This window comes from Salmo salar, chromosome 25 (genome assembly GCF_965601325.2).
Source record: "Salmo salar chromosome 25, fSalSal1, whole genome shotgun sequence".
Classification (NCBI taxonomy): Eukaryota; Metazoa; Chordata; class Actinopteri; order Salmoniformes; family Salmonidae; genus Salmo; species Salmo salar.
The window spans coordinates 10,708,928-10,728,176 of NC_138315.1; positions in this window are offsets into that span (position 1 = coordinate 10,708,928).

The following is a 19,249-nucleotide window of genomic DNA, read 5'->3' on the forward strand; positions in this document are numbered from 1 at the left end:
ATCCTGGACTATCAGACCACCATTTTATTACGTTTGCAATCGCAACAAATAATCTGCTCAGACCCCAACCAAGGATCATCAAAAGCTGTGCTATAAATTCTCAGACAACCCAAAGGTTCCTTGATGGCCTTCCAGACTCCCTCTGCCTACCCAAGGACGTCAGAGGACAAAAATCAGTTCACCACCTAACTGAGGAACTCAATTTAACCTTGCGCAATACCCTAGATGCAGTCGCACCCCTAAAAACTAAAAGCATTTGTCATAAGAAACTAGCTCCCTGGTATACAGAAAACACCCGAGCTCTGAAATTGGAACGGCAATGGCGCCACACCAAACTGGAAGTCTTCTGACTAGCTTGGAAAGACAGGACCGTGCAGTATCGAAGAGCCCTCACTGCTGCTCGATCATCCTATTATTCCAACTTAATTGAGGAAAATAAGAACATTCCAAAATGTATTTTTGATACTGTCGCAAAGCTAACTAAAAAGCAGCATTCCCCAAGAGAGGATGGCTTTCACTAAATTCATTAACTTCTTTGAGGAAAAGATCATGATCATTAGAAAGCAAATTACGGACTCCTCTTTAAATCTGCGTATTCCTCCAAAGCTCAGTTGGCACGAGTGCACAACTCTGCCAGGACCTAGGATCAAGGGAGACACTCAAGTGTTTTAGTACTATATCTCTTGACACAATGATGAAAATAATCATGGCCTCTAAACCTTCAAGCTGCATACTGGACCCTATTCCAACTAAACTACTGAAAGAGCTGTTTCCTGTGCTTGGCCCTCCTATGTTGAACATAATAAACGGCTCTCTATCCACCGGATGTGTACCAAACTCACTAAAAGTGGCAGTAATAAAGCCTCTCTTGAAAAAGCCAAACCTTGACCCAGAAAATATAAAAAACTATTGGCCTATATCGAATCTCCCATTCCTGTCAAAAGTTGTTGAAAAAAACTCACTGCCTTCCTGAAGACAAACAATGTATATGAAATGCTTCAGTCTGGTTTTAGACCCCATCATAGCACTGAGACGGCACTTGTGAAGGTGGTAAATGACCTTTTAATGGCGTCAGACCGAGGCTCTGCATCTGTCCTCGTGCTCTTAGACCTTAGTGCTGCTTTTGATACCATCGATTACCACATTCTTTTGAAGCGATTGGAAACCCAAATTGGTCTACACGGACAAGTTCTGGCCTGGTTTAGATCTTATCTGTCGGAAGATATCAGTTTGTCTCTGTGGATGGTTTGTCTTCTGACAAATCAACTGTAAATTTTGGTGTTCCTCAAGGTTCCGTTTTAGGACCACTATTGTTTTCACTATATATTTTACCTCTTGGGGATGTCATTCAAAAACATAATGTTAACTTTCACTGCTATGCGGATGACACACAGCTGTACATTTCGATGAAACATGGTGAAGTCCCAAAATTGCCCTCACTGGAAGCCTGTGTTTCTGACATAAGGAAGTGGATGGCTGCAAACTTTCTACTTTTAAACTCGGACAAAACAGAGAAGCTTGTTCTAGGTCCCAAAAAACAAAGAGATCTTCTGTTGAATCTGACAATTAATCTTGATGGTTGTACAGTCGTCTCAAATTGTCACGTTCACTGTCTTCAAACTCCCTGTCGTAAATAAGCCAAGGCGCAGTGTGCATGGAATTCCACATCCTTTAATCGAAGTGAAACCAAAAACAATACAGAAGGAAAACGAAACGTGACGTTCTGGGCTGCACACAGGCAGCTACCCAAAAACAAGATCCCACAATCACAGGTGGGAAAAGGGCTGCCTAAGTATGATCCCCAATCAGAGACAACGATAGACAGCTGCCTCTGATTGGGGACCATACCCGGCCAAACAAAGAAATAAGAAAACTAGATTGCCCACCCAAATCACACCCTGACCAAATAGAGAAATAGAAAGGCTCTCTATGGTCAGGGCGTGACACAAATAAAACTGTGAAGGACCTCGGAGTTACTCTGGACCCTGATCTCTCCTTTGACGAACATATCAAGACTGTTTCAAGGACAGCTTTTTCCATCTACGTAACATTGCAAAAATCTGAAATTTTCTGTCCAAAAATGATGAAGAAAAATTCATCCATGCTTTTGTCACTTCTAGGTTAGACTACTGCAATGCTCTACTTTCCGGCTACCCGGATAAAGCACTAAATAAACTTCAGTTAGTGCTAAATACGGCTGCTAGAATCCTGACTAGAACCAAAAAATGTGATCATATTACTCCAGTGCTAGCCTCCCTACACTGGCTTCCTGATAAGGCAAGGGCTGATTTCAAGGTTTTACTGCTAAACTACAAAGCATTACATGGGCTTGCTCCTACCTATCTTTCCGATTTGGTCCTGTCGTACATACCTACACGTAAGCTATGGTCACAAGACACAGGCCTCCTAATTGTCCCTAGAATTTCTAAGCAAACAGCTGGAGGCAGGGCTTTCTCCTATAGAGCTAAATTTTTATGGAATGGTCTGCCTACCCATGTGAGAGACGCAGACTCGGTCTCAACCTTTAAGTCTTTATTGAAGACTCATCTCTTCAGTAGGTCCTATGATTGAGTGTAGTCTGGCCCAGGAGTGTGAAGGTGAACGGAAAGGCTGTGAAGGTGAACGGAAAGGCACTGGAGCAACGAACCACCCTTGGTGTCTCTGCCTGGCCGGTTCCCCTCTCTCCACTGGGATTCTCTGCCTCTAACCCTATTACAGGGGCTGAGTCACTGGCTTACGGGTGCTCTTCCATGCCATCCCTAGGAGGGGTGCGTCACTTGAGTGTGTTGAGTCACTGACGTGGTCTTCCTGTCTGGAAGACAACCCCCTTGGGTTGTGCCGTGGCAGAGACCTTTGTGGGCTATTCTTGGCCTTGTCTCAGGATGGTAAGTTGGTGTTGAAGATATCCCTCTAGTGGTGTGGGGTCTGTGCTTTGGCAAAGTGGGTGGGGTTATATCCTGCCTGTTTGGCCCTGTCTGGGGTATCATCGGATGGGGCCACAATGTCTCCTGACCCCTCCTGTCTCAGCTTCCAGTATTTATGCTGCAGTAGTTTACGTGTCGGGGGGCTAGGGTCAGTCTGTTATACCTGGAGTATTTCTCCTGTCTTATCCGGTGTCCTGTGTGAATTTAAGTATGCTCTCTCTAATTCTCTCTTTCTTTCTTTCTTTCTTTCTTTCTTTTTCTTTTTCTTTCTTTCTTTCTTTCTTTCTTTCTTTCTTTCTTTCTTTCTTTCTTTCTTTCTTTCTTTCTCTCGGAGGACCTGAGCCCGAGGACCATGCCTCAGGACAACCTGGCATGATGACTCCTTGCTGTCCCCAGTCCACCTGGCCGTGCTGCTGCTCCAGTTTCAACTGTTCTGCCTGCGGCTATGGAACCCTGACCTGTTCACGGGATGTGCTACCTGTCCCAGACCTGCTGTTTTCAACTCTCTAGAGACAGCAGTAGCGGTAGAGATACTCTCAATGATCGGCTATGAAAAGCCAACTGACATTTACTCCTGAGGTGCTCACCTGTTGCACCCTTGACAACTACTGTGATTGTTATTATTTGACCATGCTGGTCATTTATGAACATTTGAACATCTTGGCCATGTTCTGTGATAATCTCCACCCGGCACAGCCAGAAGAGGACTGGCCACCCCTCATAGCCTGGTTCTTCTCTAGATTTCTTCCTAGGTTTTGGCCTTTCTAGGGAGTTTTTCCTAGCCACCGTGCATCTACACCTGCATTGCTTGCTATTTGGGGTTCTAGGCTGGGTTTCTGTACAGCACTTTGAGATATCAGCTGATGTATGAAGGGCTAAATAAATACATTTGATTTTATTTTATTTAAGTTGCATCGGTGTATAATGAGGGGGGGGGGGCAATGCAAATAGTGTGGGTAGCCATTTGATTAGATGTTCAGGAGTCCTATAGCTTGGGTGAAGAATCTGTTTAGAAGCCACTTGAACCTAGACTTGGTGCTCCGATACCGCTTGCCGTGCAGTAGCAGAGAGAACAGTCTATGACTAGGGTGGCTAGAGTCTTTGCCAATTCTTTGGGCCAATTCTTTGGGCCAATTCTTGGGGACCCATGCCAAATCTTGTCAGTCTCCTGGGGGGGAATAGGTTTCGTCGTGCGCTCTTCACGACCATCTTGGTGTGCTTGGACCATGTTAGTTTGTTGGTAATGTGGACATCAAGGATCTTGACGCTCTCAACCTGCTCCACTACAGCCCCGTCGATGAGAATGGGGGCGTGCTCGGTCCTCTTTTACCTGTAGTCCACAATCATCTCCTTTGTCTTGATCACGTTGTAGGAGAGGGTGTTGTCCTGGCACCACACTGCCAGGTCTCTGACCTCCTCCCTAAAGGCTGTCTCGTCGTTGTCGGTGATCAGGTCTACCACTGTTGTGTCATCGGCAAATTTAAAAATGGTGTTGGAGTCATGCCTGGCCGTGCAGTCATGAGTGAACCGGGAGTACAGGAGGGCACTGAGCATGCACTCCTGAGGGGCCCCTGTGTTGAGGATCAGCGTGGCGATGTGTTGATACCTACTCTTACCACCTGGGGTGGCCCGTCAGGAAGTCTTGGATCCAGTAGCAGAGGGAGGTGTTTAGTCCCAGGATCCTTAGCTTATTGATGAGCTTTGAGGGCACTATGGTGTTGAATGCTGAGCTGTAGTCAATGAATAGCATTCTCACATAGGTGTTCCTTTTGTCCAGAGGGGAAAGGGTAGTGTGGAGTGCAGTAGAGATTGCATCATCTGTGGATCTGTTATGGTAGTATGCAAATTGGAGTGGGGTTTCTGGGATAATGGTGTTGATGTAAGCCATGACCAGCCTTTCAAAGCACTTCATGGCTACAGACGTGAGGTCCACGGGTCGGTAGTCATTTAGGCAGGTCGCCTTAGTGTCCTTGGGCACAGGGACTATGGTGGTCTGCTTAAAACATGTTGGTATTACAGACTCGGACAGGGAGAGGTTGAAAATATCAGTGAAAACACTTGCCAGTTGGTCAGCGCGTGCTGGTAATATGTCTGGCCCTGCTGCGTTGTGAATGTTGACCTGTTTAAAGGTCATACTCACATCGGCTGCGGAGAGCGTGATCACACAGTCTTGCGGAACAGCTGGAGCTCTCATGCATGTTTCCGTGTTATTTGCCTCGAAGCGAACTTAGAAGTCATGTAGCTCGTCTGGTAAGCTTGTATCACTGGGCAGCTCTCGGCTGTACTTCCCTTTGTAGTCTGTATTGGTTTGCAAGCTCTGCCACATCCCGCGAGTGCCAGAGCTGGTGTAGTACATTTAAATCTTAGTCCTGTATTGACGCTTTGCCTGTTTGATGGTTCGTCGGAGGGCATAGCGGGATTTCTTATAAGTTTCCGGGTTAGAGTCTCGCTCCTCAGTGCGGATGTTGCCTTTAATCCATGGCTTCTGTTTGGGGTATGTGCGGTCACTGTGGGGACAACGTCATCGATGCACTTATTGATGAAGCTAATGACTGATGTGGTGTACTCCTCAATGCCATCGGAGGAATCCCGAAACATATTCCAGTCTGTGCTAGCAAAACAGTCCTGTTGCTTAGCATCTGCTTCATCTGATCACTTTTTTAATGATCGAGTCACTGGTGCTTCCTGCTTTAATTTTTGCTTGTAAGCAGGAATCAGGAGGATAGAATTATATTCAGATTTGCCAAATGGATGGCCAGGGAGAGCTTTGTATGTGTCTCTGTGTGTGGAGTAATGTCACAATTGTCTTCGTCTTCTGACGATAATGCGAAATCGTCATCAGAAAATGTGGACCAAAACGCAGCAGGTACGTGAATGCTCATCTTGATTTTTAATTAATCTAAAAAATGAACATACAAAATAACAAAACACAAAAACTCGACAAATAAACAGTCTGGTAAGGCACAAGGCTATACACAGAATAATCACCCACAAATAACACATACAAACACACCCTAATATATGGGACTCTCAATCAAAGGCAGATAGACAACACCTGCCTTCAACTGAGAGTCCCAACCCCAATCAACCAAACATAGAAACACACACACTAGACTAACCCTAGAATTAACTAAACATAAACCAAAACCCGGAAATACTAAATCAAACACCCTTTACACAAACCCAACACCCCGAACCACATAAAACAAATACCCCCTGCCACGCCCTGACCAAACTACAAAACAATTAACCTTATATACTGGCCAGGACGTGACAGTACCCCCCCCTTAAAGGTGCTACCCCAGAAGCACCTTAACAAAAAATAACCCCAAGCAACACCAACAAAAAGTCCCCTTTTCTAAAGGGAGGGAAGGGAGGGTGGCTGCCGTCAACGACGGCACTGTGCGACACCCCCCCCTCCCCAACCCACCTATTTCTGGAGGTGGCTCTGGTTCCGGCCGTTCCAGGCTGTCGGGCCACTCTGGCATCGCCGGGGGGCAGTCGGGGCAGTCTGGCAATTCGGGAGAGTCTGGGCAGTCTGGCAATTCGGGACAGTCTGGGCAGTCTGGCAATTCGGGACAGTCTGGGCAGTCTGGCAATTCGGGACAGTCTGGGCAGTCTGGCAATTCGGGACAGTCTGGGCAGTCTGGCAATTCGGGACAGTCTGGGCAGTCTGGCAATTCGGGACAGTCTGGCAATTCGGGACAGTCTGGCAATTCGGGACAGTCTGGCAATTCGGGACAGTCTGGCAATTCGGGACAGTCTGGCAATTCGGGACAGTCTGGCAATTCGGGACAGTCTGGGCAGTCTGGCCACTCCGGCAGTTCAGGGCAGTCTGGCCACTCCGGCAGTTCAGGGCAGTCTGGCCACTCCGGCAGTTCAGGGCAGTCTGGCCACTCCGGCAGTTCAGGGCAGTCTGGCCACTCCGGCAGTTCAGGGCAGTCTGGCCACTCCGGCAGTTCAGGGCAGTCTGGCCACTCCGGCAGTTCAGGGCAGTCTGGCCACTCCGGCAGTTCAGGGCAGTCTGGCCACTCCGGCAGTTCAGGGCAGTCTGGCCACTCCGGCAGTTCAGCGCAGTCTGGCCACTCCGGCAGTTCAGCGCAGTCTGGCCACTCCGGCAGTTCAGCGCAGTCTGACCTCTCTGGCGACTGTTGACTGGCGGGCAGCTCTGACTGTTGACTGGCGGGCAGCTCTGACGACTGTTGACTGGCGGGCAGCTCTGACGACTGTTGACTGGCGGGCAGCTCTGACGATGACTGTTGACTGGCGGGCAGCTCTGACGATGACTGTTGACTGGCGGGCAGCTCTGATGATGACTGTTGACTGGCGGGCAGCTCTGATGAAGACTGTTGACTGGCGGGCAGCTCTGATGAAGACTGTTGACTGGCGAGGCTGGGTTGACGCACTTGTAGCCTGGTGCGTGGTGCTGGTACTGGGCTTACCAGATTATGTACACGCACCTCCAGGCTAGTGCGGGGAGCGGGAACAGGACGAGTCGGACTGGGTTGACGCACTTCCGGGTCCGCACGAGAGACAGGAGCTGGAAACCCAGGGCTATGGAGGCGCACAGCCGGTCTAGATCTTACCTCCTGCACAACCCGCCTTGGCTGGATGGAACTAGTAGCCCTGTACGAGCGGGGTGCTCGTACAGGGCAGACTGGGCTGTGCAGGGGCCTGATGGTAGCCGTGCGTAGAGCGGGAGTTGGGTAGCCTGGTCCTCGGAGGCGTACCGGCGACCAGATGCGCTGCGCAGGCATCCTCCTACCAGGCTGGATGCCCGGTCTAGCACGGCACCTGCGAGGGGCTGGAATAACGCGCACCGGACTGTGCGTGCGTATGGGTGAGATAGTGCGCTCCTCAGCGAAACATAGCGCTCTCCACCCCATACGCTCCTCCATATAACCACGAGTAGCTGGCTTCCGGCTCTTCTTACGCTTAGCCAAACTACCCGTGTGCCCCCCCCCCAAATTTTCTTGGGGGTGCCTCTCGTGCTTCTCCTTCAGCGCGTACTTGGCCTCGTACCACCGCCTCTCTGCCTTGGCTGCCTCAATTTCCCACTGCGGGCGTCGATAATCCCCAGCCTGGTGCCAAGGTCCGGCCCCGTCCAGAACTTCCTCCCAAGTCCACTTCTCCCGCCAGTCCAACTCGAACTCCGTCTGCTCCTTCCTCTGCTGCTTGGTCCTTTGGTGGTGGGTGATTCTGTCACAATTGTCTTCGTCTTCTGACGATAATGCGAAATCGTCATCAGAAAATGTGGACCAAAACGCAGCAGGTACGTGAATGCTCATCTTGATTTTTAATTAATCTAAAAAATGAACATACAAAATAACAAAACACAAAAACTCGACAAATAAACAGTCTGGTAAGGCACAAGGCTATACACAGAATAATCACCCACAAATAACACATACAAACACACCCTAATATATGGGACTCTCAATCAAAGGCAGATAGACAACACCTGCCTTCAACTGAGAGTCCCAACCCCAATCAACCAAACATAGAAACACACACACTAGACTAACCCTAGAATTAACTAAACATAAACCAAAACCCGGAAATACTAAATCAAACACCCTTTACACAAACCCAACACCCCGAACCACATAAAACAAATACCCCCTGCCACGCCCTGACCAAACTACAAAACAATTAACCTTATATACTGGCCAGGACGTGACAAGTAAAGGTGGTCCAGAGTTTTTTCCCCTCTGGTTGCACATTTAACATGCTGATAGAAATTTTGTAGGATCGATTTAAGTTTCCCTGCATTAAAGTCCCCGGCCACTAGGAGCGTTGCCTCTGTGTGAGCATTTTCCTGTTTGCTTATCGCGGAATACAGCTCATTGGGTGTGGTCTTAGTGCCTGCCTCAGTCTGTGGTGGTACATATATAGACAGCTATGAAAAATACAGATGAAAAATGTCTAGGTAGACAGTGTGGTCTACAGTTTATCATGAGATACTCTACCTCAGGCTAACAAAACCTCGACACTTCCTTAGACATCGTGCACCAGCTGTTATTTATAAAAATACATAGTCTGCCGCCCCTTTTTTTACCAGATGCCGCTGTTCTATCCTGCCGATACAGCGTATAACCAGCCAGCTGTATGTTGATAATGTCGTCGTTCAGCCACGACTCCATGAAGCATAAGATATTGCAGTTTTGAATGTCCTGTTGGTAGTTTCATCTTCCGCATAGGTCATCGATTTTATTTTCCAGCACGTTTGCTAGCTGAATGGAAGGCAGTGGGGGTTTATTCGATCGCCTACAAATTCTCAGAAGGCAGCCCGCCCTCCGGCCCCTTTTTCTCCGCCTTCTCTTCACGCAAATGACGAGGATCTGGGCCTATTCCCGGGAAAGCCATATGTCATTCACGCCAGTCTCGTCGGACTCGTTAAAGGAAAAAAAAGGATTCTGCCAGATCGTGGTGAGTAATCGCAGTTCTGATGTCCAGACGTTTTGGACATTATGCAACATTATGTACAAAATAAGTTAAAAAAAAGTTACAAACAACACAAAGAAACAAACAAAAAAACACAATTGGATAGGAACATGTAAAACGTCAGCCTTCTCCTCTGGTGCCATCCCACTGGTTGAATCAACATTGTGTCCACGTCATTTCAATGAAATGGAGTTGAACCAATCTGGAATTGATTTATGTGCCCAGTGGGATGGAACTCTCTTCCACATCAGGTAACTCAAGCGAGCTATCAATGCCCAGGAGAAGACCCAGATGCAGACATTTTTGAGTAACACAAGTTTATTATAGAAACAAGGGGGCAGGTAAAGGACAGGTGAAGGGCAGGCAGAGGTCAGTTGTCCAGAGCAGAGTCCGAAAGGTACAGAATGGCAGGCAGGCTCAGGGTCAAGGTAAGCAGAGGTCAGTAATCCAGGGGGGCGTGACAAGGTACAAAACGGCAGGCAGGCTCAGGATCAGGGCAGGCAGAATGGTCAAAACCAGGAAAGCTAGAAAACAGGAACTAGAAACAGAAAGGAGCAAGGAAAAAAACACTGGTAGTCATGACGAAACAAAATGAACTGGCAACAGACAAACAGAGAACACACTGGGGATAATGGGGAAGATGGGCGACACCTGGAGGGGGGTAGAGACAAGCACAAAAACAGGTGAAACAGATCAGGGTGTGACACTAGCAGAAAGGTTATCACAGAAGTTTACAGCTTACATTTGGTCAAGAGAATTGGGGGGTAGATGGAGTATTATATAACAAATACACTGTATAATCTATGAAAATACATGCATGAAAATATACTGTGCATAATACACTGAGTATACAAAACATTAAGAACATCTGCTCTTTCCATGACATAGACTGACCAGGTGAATCTAGGAGAAAGCTACAATCCTTTACTGATGTCACTTGTTAAATCCACTTCAATCAGTGTAGATGAAGGGGAGGAGACAGGTTAAAGGAGGATAGTTCATCCTTGAGAAAACTGAGACATGGATTGTCTCAGGAGCTGTCAAAGTATGAGGCAACACCAACATACCTACATGCATACATAAACCTACCTAAACACACGCACACACATGCACACATGCGCACACAAACACACACAAATGCGTGCATGCACACACATGCACACACCTAGGACAAGCTGTACCTGTATCTTTTTATGTTGATGAGACCCAACCATTGCTAAACTGACAACACTGTCATTATTATATGTTAATATGTAAGATTGTTTCAGATTGTTTAAGATTGTGTAAGATTGATTGTCATAACCTGTCACGATCCTTTCTGACGGGTTAATACGAGCATACTGTTAAGCATTAGTGATGGGAAGTTTAGCTCTTTTTACTGACTCAGATCTTTATGACTCGTTCAGCCAAAATAACTAATCTTTCGACTAATTTCAATCATTTGAGCCAGTAACGCCCAGAGCATGCAGGACCCCCATCCGGCGAACAATGAACTAAAAACTCGAAAGAATCAGGATTTTGACTAGATTGTGAACAACTCTTGGCGGAATGTAATTCTTGTACCATGCAATCATGTATCAGTTCTAAACATGTATTTTCCCTCTCTATTCTGCCTGCAGCATGATCTATGTTTCTGCGTGCACATGATTGACAGTTGGTGGTCAAAGCATGTCTATGGAGCCACTGAACCGGAGGAGCGCATATTAATCCTGCTGTAGAATTCATTGCGGCCTGCATGTCAAACAAATGAATGAGTCACTCGAAAAATGTATCATGACTCTCGAGTCAGTAAAATGAGTCGTTCAAAAAGAACAAATCGTTTGCGAACTGCACATAACTAACCTTACTGCCAAGCCAGGCCCAAACTAAGTCTATTGGAACTGATCCTCTGTTTTTTGTGAAGCATCCAAAGTCAGGCTGGGAAACCTCAGCCAAGACTGTGACCGGTTTCCTAGGTACACTCATTGCTCCAAGGCATGACTGTAAACTAAAGACTTCACACAACACTATGGGAGAACAATAAAAGACTCAGTCTTTATGGGAAAACACACTAGTTGGCAGGGTGTGTCTGTTTATGCCAGGTGCATGACTCAGCAGGCCAAAACTCCCAACTTGGAAAAACAAGCTAGCTGTTAGAACATCATAGGTTCAACTTTGTTCTCACGAGTTCCCACTCCTGCACACCTGAGACAGGATGGATATCTGGCACCTTTATTTAGTCATTTATTCCTCATATTATTTATCCAGGTTAGTTTCATTGAGATAAAATCCCTTTTGCAAGAGAGATGATGTCAATACCACCATCTCAGTAAAAATGTCACTAACAATGTTCATTTTAGATAGCACGTTTTGTTATAATACAGACAGGTTATACATATCCAAATGTATAATTCGTATAACAAATTAACGTCCTAATACCAGACTATTGAGTGCACTCCATCCTGAACATCATCATGGATTAGGGTTAAGGGTTACTTTCATACCTTTAATAATTTAAACCTGTGAGTGGCTATGATGGAAAAGCAAAGCAAAAAAAGAAACTGGATTTCAGCACAGGATTTATAGAAATCCTACTTTGTTGACGTCCAGTGCTATTACTCTATCCCCACTGTTCAGTGTGCCCTTTTAAGGACTGCACTGCTTAATAGGTTATGCAATACATAAGGCTTAAAAACACCAACAGCAGAAGGCATTGTGGGTAACAGTCGACTGCTCCTTAGCCAGAAATCCACAGATCATGTTCAAAACCACCCTACTACACCCCGGGTCCCTGTGTTTAAGTACTGAGCAGTGCAGAGAGCACAAAGACTTCTGTTGAATTAAGGATGATGTAAGCTTACACAAGTTCAGAAAAGCAAATAATAACATTAGCGCTCATCAACGATTTCAGGGTTAATTTCACACTCATTCTCAAGGTTGTTTGCTTAATCTGGAGCACGTGTTAAAGTGGTCTGTTAGCAAACAGTAGACCTTGTCATTGGCACACTGGCTCCAGTGATCTTTGAATTCAATTCAATTTTAATAACTTCATTTGGAGCTATAATATATTGTCATGGAGGGCTCTGCAGGGCTCTAACACGGAGGCAACACAACAGCTGCATTGGGCCATATATCTGTCACTCTGTCCAGGCATCTGTAATTTCTATATTAATACTGAATGATCCAGCCATGGGAATAGCAATGCCTCAAAATGGGGAGGCATACAGTACCAGTCAAAAGTCTGGACACAGCTACTCATTCCAGGGTTTTTCTTCATTATTATTATTTTTTTTTTTTTTTACTATTTTCTACATTGTAGAATAATAGTGAAGACATCAACCCTATGAAATAACACATATGGAATCATGTAGTAACCAAAAAAGTGTTTAACAAATCAAAATATATTTTAGATTTTAGATTCCTCAAAGTAGCCATCCTTTGCCTTGATGACAGCTTCGCACACTCTTGGCATTCTCTCAACCAGCTTCATGAGGTAGTCACCTAGAATGCATTTCAATTAACAGGTGTGCCTTGTTGAAAGTTCATTTGTGGAATTTCTTTCCTTCTTAATGCATTTGAGCCAATCAGTTGTGTTGTGACAAGGTAGGGGTGGTATACAGAAGACGATAGCCCTATTGGTAAAAGACCAAGTCCATATTATGGCAAGAACAGCTTAAATAAGCAAATAGAAATGACAGTCCATCAATACTTTAAGACATGAAGGTCAGTCAATATGGAACATTTCAAGACCTTTGAAAGTTTCTTCAAGTGCAGTCGCAAAAACCATCAAGCGCTATGATGAAACTGGCTGTCATGAGGACCACCACAGGAAAGGAAGACCCAGAGTTACCTCTGCTGCAGAGGATAAGTTCATTAGAGTTACCAGCATCAGAAACTGCAGTCCAAATAAATGCTTCACAGAGTTCAAGTAACAGACACATCTCAACATCAACTGTTCAGAGGAGACTGTGTGAATCAGGCCATAATGATTGAATTGCTGTAAAGAAACCAATACCATCATTTTGTACATTTTTATTTAACATTTATTTAACTAGGCAAGTCAGTTAAGAACAAATTGTTATTGACAATGACGGCCTATTACAGCCAAATCCGGACGACGCTGGCCCAATTGTGCGCCACCCTATGGGACTCCCAATCACGGCCGGATGTGATTCTGCCTGGAATCAAACCAGGGACTGTAGTGACGCTTCTTGCACTGAGATGCAGTGCCTTAGAACGCTGCGCCACTCGGGAGCCCAAAAGGACACTAATACTCATACTAAAGGACACCAATGAGAAGAAGAGACTTGCTTGGGCCAAGAAACAAGGTCATTAACATTAGACCAGTGGAAATCGGTCCTTTGGTCTGATGAGTCCAAATTTGAGATTTTTGGTTCCAACCGGCGTGTCTTTGTGAGATGCAGAGTAGGTGAATGGATGATCTCTGCATGTGTGGTTCCCACCGTGAAGCATGGAGGAGGAGGAGTGATGGTGTGGGGGTGCTTTGCTGGTGACACTGTCAATGATTTGCACACTTAACCAGCATGGCTACTACAGCATTCTGCAGCGATACACCATCCCATCTGGTTTGCGCTTAGTGGGACTATCATTTGTTTTTCAACAGGACGATGACTCAACACACCTCCAGGCTGTGTAAGGGCTATTTGACCAAGAAGGAGAGTGATGGAGTGCTGCATCAGATGACCTGGCCTTCACAATCACTTGACCTCAACCCAATTGAGATGGTTTGGGATGAGTTGTACCGCAGAGTGAAGGAAAAGCAGCCAACAAGTGCTCAGCATACGTGGGAACTCTTTGAAGACTGTTGGAGAAGCATTCCAGGCGAAGCTGGTTGAGAGAATACCAAGAGTGTGCGAAGCTGTCATCAAGGCAAAGGGTGGCTACTTTGAGGAATCTAAAATCTAAAATATATTTCGATTTTGCTAAACACTTTTTTAGTTACTACATGATTCCATATGTGTTATTTCATAGTTTTGATGTCTTCACTATTATTATACAATGTAGAAAATAGTTAAAAAAAAGAAAAACCCTGGAATGACTAGGTGTGTCGAAACATTTGACTGGTACTGTATATCTATATGTCCTCTTGTCACATTTTACAAGGGATTGTATATGCATACACACTACACACATACTAAACTCATACTCATACTAAACACACATATTCTTGAGACATCCACACACACACACACACACACACACACACACACACACACACACACACACACACACACACACACACACACACACACACACACACACACACACACACAATTGCAAAAGCCAGACATCTTACACAGACATGGCGTGTGCCCAGGGCTGTATGGCCTACTGCAATTCAAGGAATGAGATGAATTTGCTACACGTGGGTGCGGGTAACCCAGGTATCTGCTGTGGTCGACTGAATCATACACGGTGCCTTCCCCTTCCAATGATTACAGCTAAGGTTACAGCAACAGGGCTTGCAGGCAATGGGTTTTCCAGTACTGTCAATGGAGGAGTCTGAATAATGCTAGGGCCATGGCTTTATCCAGGTCTCTCTTGAAAAATAGATTTTTATCTCAACGAGACTAACCTGGTTAAATAAATAAAAAAAGCTGTCACGTCCTGACCAGTATAAGGGGTTAATTGTTATTGTAGTTTGGTCAGGACGTGGCAGAGGGTATTTGTTTTATGTGGTTCGGGGTGGTGGTTGTTGTAGAAGGGCATTTGATTTATGTATTCCGGGGTTTTTGGGCACTGTGTCATATTCATGTATTTCTATGTTTAGTCTAGTGAATCTGTTTCTTGTTTAGCGTGAGTGAGCCTAACGAGACTGTTTTGTTGATCGTGAGTATCGTTGTTTATTATTTTTGGTGTTCACTTTTGAGTTAAATAAACGTAAAGATGAGCATCCACATTCCTGCTGCATTTTGGTCCTCCTTTCCCAACGACAACCGTGACAGAATCTCCCACCACAAACGGACCAAGCAGCAGAGGAAGGAGCAACAGGTGGACTGTAAGGAGCAAGGGAAATTCGTTGAGGACCGGGAACGCTACCGGGGTACACGACTGGCGAGGAAACCGGAGAGGCAGCCCCAATCATTTTTTGGGGGGGGGCACACGGACAGATCGGCGGAGCCGAGGATGGAACCAGAGCTAGTCGGGGGAAAATGGGAGGTGAGAGAAACAGAGACTATAAAGGAGTTGATGGGTAAATTGGAGGAGAAAAGGATGAGAGAGCTACTATGTTGGTGTTTTAGGCACGACATTCGCCCTACAGAGCGTGTCCTAAGGTTGTCACCTGAAGTAGCGTTTATTAATAGTCCTGAGGTGCGTGCTAGCTGTCTGGTGAGGATAATACCAGCACCACGCACCAGGCCTCCAGTTCGTCAGCCCAGTCCGACTCGTCCTGTTCCCGCTCCCCGCACTAGCTCTGAGGCGCGTGTTCCCAGGCTGATACCTCCAGTACCAGCGTCACGCACCAGGCTTCAAGTGCGTCAGCCCAGTCCGACTCGTCCTGTTCCCGCTCCCCGCACTAGCCTGGAGGTGCATGTTCCCAGTCTGGCACGTCCAGTACCAGCACCACGCACCAGGCTTCAAGTGCGTCAGCCCAGTCCGACTCGTCCTGTTCCCGCTCCCCGCACTAGCCTGGAGGTGCGTGTTCCCAGGCTGATAACCCCAGTACCAGCACCACGCACCAGGCTTCCAGTGCGTCGGCTCAGTCAGGAGTCGCCAGAGCTGCCCGTCAGTCAGGAGTCGCCAGAGCTGCCCGTCAGTCAGGAGTCGCCAGAGCTGCCCGTCAGTCAGGAGTCGCCAGAGCTGCCCGTCAGTCAGGAGTCGCCAGAGCTGCCCGTCAGTCAGGAGTCGCCAGAGCTGCCCGTCAGTCAGGAGTCGCCAGAGCTGCCCGTCAGTCAGGAGCCGCCAGAGCTGCCCGTCAGTCAGGAGCCGCCAGAGCTGCCCGTCAGTCAGGAGCCGCCAGAGCTGCCCGTCTGCCCGGAGATGCCAGAGTGGCCCGTCTGCCCGGAGATGCCAGAGTGGCCCGTCTGCCCGGAGATGCCAGAGTGGCCCGTCTGCCCGGTGATGCCAGAGTGGCCCGTCTGCCAGGATCAGCCAGAGTGGTCCATATGCCAGGATCAGCCAGAGTGGCCCGTATGCCAGGATCAGCCAGAGTGGCCCGTTTGCCAGGATCAGCCAGAGTGGTCTGTCTGCCAGGATCAGCCAGAGTGGCCCGTATGCCAGGATCAGCCAGAGTGGCCCGTATGCCAGGATCAGCCAGAGTGGCCCGTCTGTCTGGATCCGCCAGAGTGGCCCGTCTGCCTGGATCAGCCAGAGTGGCCCGTCTGCCCAGAGTCTGCCGATGACCCGAAACCAAGGGAGTCTAGCAGCAACCCTGAACTGAGTAAGCCTGACAATTCAGAACTTAAAGTGATTAAATGTCTAATGATTGAGTCTGCTTACAGTGTGGAAAGGAGGAGGTCAGCCTACGATCCGGAATGAGGGGTTTCTGCCTACGGCCCGAATCGGATTAAGTTGGTCGGCATTCTGGAGGACAGTAGGCCGGAGCCTGAACCACCACCTGCATAGGTGGGTTGGGGAGTGGGGGTGTAGCACAAGTGCCGTCGGTGACGGCAGCCACCCTCCCTTCCCTCCCTTTAGTTTAGGGGGATTTTTTTGTTGTTGTTTTGGGTTTTGTTTATTTAGGAGGTGCGTCCGGGGTCTGCACCTTTGGGGGGGGGGGGGGGGGGGGGGGGTACTGTCACGTCCTGACCAGTATAAGGGGTTAATTGTTATTGTAGTTTGGTCAGGACGTGGCAGAGGGTATATGTTTTATGTGGTTCGGGGTGGTGGTTGTTGTAGAAGGGCATTTGATTTATGTATTCCGGGGTTTTTGGGCACTGTGTCATATTCATGTATTTCTATGTTTAGTCTAGTGAATCTGTTTCTTGTTTAGCGTGAGTGAGCCTAATGAGACTGTTTTTTTGATCGTGAGTATCGTTGTTTATTATTTTTGGTGTTCACTTTTGAGTTAAATAAACGTAAAGATGAGCATCCACATTCCTGCTGTATTTTGGTCCTCCTTTCCCGACAACAACCGTGACAAAAGCCCAGGGCGATAGTTAGCCCAGCTTAACATGCTTAACATGCCTTTCTGACATCATGCGATGCAAAGCATAGAAACACCGGGAGGTGATAATCGACACTGAGGCCTTTGTCTGCTCCAGCGTAATGGGACCTGTTGACTCCTAAACTCAACAGCTGCTCCCACTCCCTGCCAAAATAGGCCAAAACACACAGTGGTTTTTATAGTTTACATTAAACAACAAGGGTGTTCTTTTGCCTGTCCCTGTGTTTTGCGTTAGTATCCCGGGAGACAGAAGTAAACCAGACTACCAGAGTAGGTGCTTGTCATATAGGAGAGGTACTAGACCCTAAATAAACTTCATCTGGATGCTTTCGGACACTAGGAACTGATTTAGAATCAACTCATTCTTTCCGAGTTGAGATGATAAGAGGGATAGGATTGTAAAGAAAGAGAGAAAGAGGAAGCTGCAGAGAGTGAGAGAGAGAGAGATTGTGTACTGTATATGTGTGAGTTTATTTGTTTGTACGTGTGTGTGTGTGTGTGTGTTGTGCATTCATGTGTAATTTCAGTCCGGGACCACACACAACCAGTTCATTAAGTATAACAACATATTTACAGCACTCACATGAGAAAATACATTCTGTGTCCCGTGTGTTCACTGTTTCGTAATAACAGAGGGTACTTCACTGGGGAGACTTTTATGACTGTTTGGAAACTTGGATCTTCCACATTAAACATGGCATTAATCTTTATGAGAAGCATTTGGTTTTATGTTGTGTGCTTGCTTTTGGGGAAGCTACTGGGTATTAGAAGAGCATTTTGGGGGGTTTCCAGAACCTTTTACATGCTCATATCCTCTCGTTCCCTTGATAAAGATGTAGGGAAGTCCACTTTATCCTTCTAATGTCTATTTATCATGTGGAGGATCAATGTGATTGCCAGATTAAACTATTCAGTGTGTGTGTGTGTGTGTGTGTTCACATGCATGTGTGTGTATGTGCGTCTATGTGTGCGTGTTCTTTTCTCTAAAGTACGAGTGTGTGTGTGCCACATACCATACCACTGCATGCCTCCAGTGCAAACACTGTGGGAGGTGTGGTATGCGTGATGGACTCCCAGCAGAGAGCCTGGGAGCTCCCTGGCTGCCTGTGAAACACACCTCAATGGGGATCCTCGCTGCCAAACAAACCGCCTCCTCGTCCTGTCGGTCAGTGTGCGTCTCCATGACAACTCAGGCTGACACCCCTCCTGAGGCAGTGAAGCCCTCACTGCTCTATGTACAGTTCCTCCCTCCTTCATCCCAAGGGATCCTCACAGGGCACCCATTAGGTGGCTTTCACCGTTGTGATTGCAGACACAGTTGTTTAGACTGGAAACCAAGGCATGTAAAAGGTCAGGTATCGCTGACATTAGGTATCTGCTCCGGCATGCCTGTCAGCAATACCTCTGTTTTACTGTAGTTGGGGGAAAATGTTTCTATTTTCTTATCTTTTACGGGCAGTTTGCCAGGGTTGACATGGTGATGGATGTGTCAGGTGTAGGTTGTTTTTTATTTGTTTGGCTCGGTTTCAATATAAACCATAACAGCGGTTTTGACTTCCATGCCAACGGAGGGAACCTACGGAAAAATGGACGACATATTGCACTTTGACAGTGGTTGAACGGAATGCAAAGTACCATCAAAGTGCCTGCCAGAAAACATCACCGTGCCAGCTCTGATCATGTCATTGTACATGGACTAAATCCGTTTTCTCTGTAATGGACGGACCCTTAAAACTCAGCAGCTCCAGCTGCTGAGGGAACATTTTAATGAAAA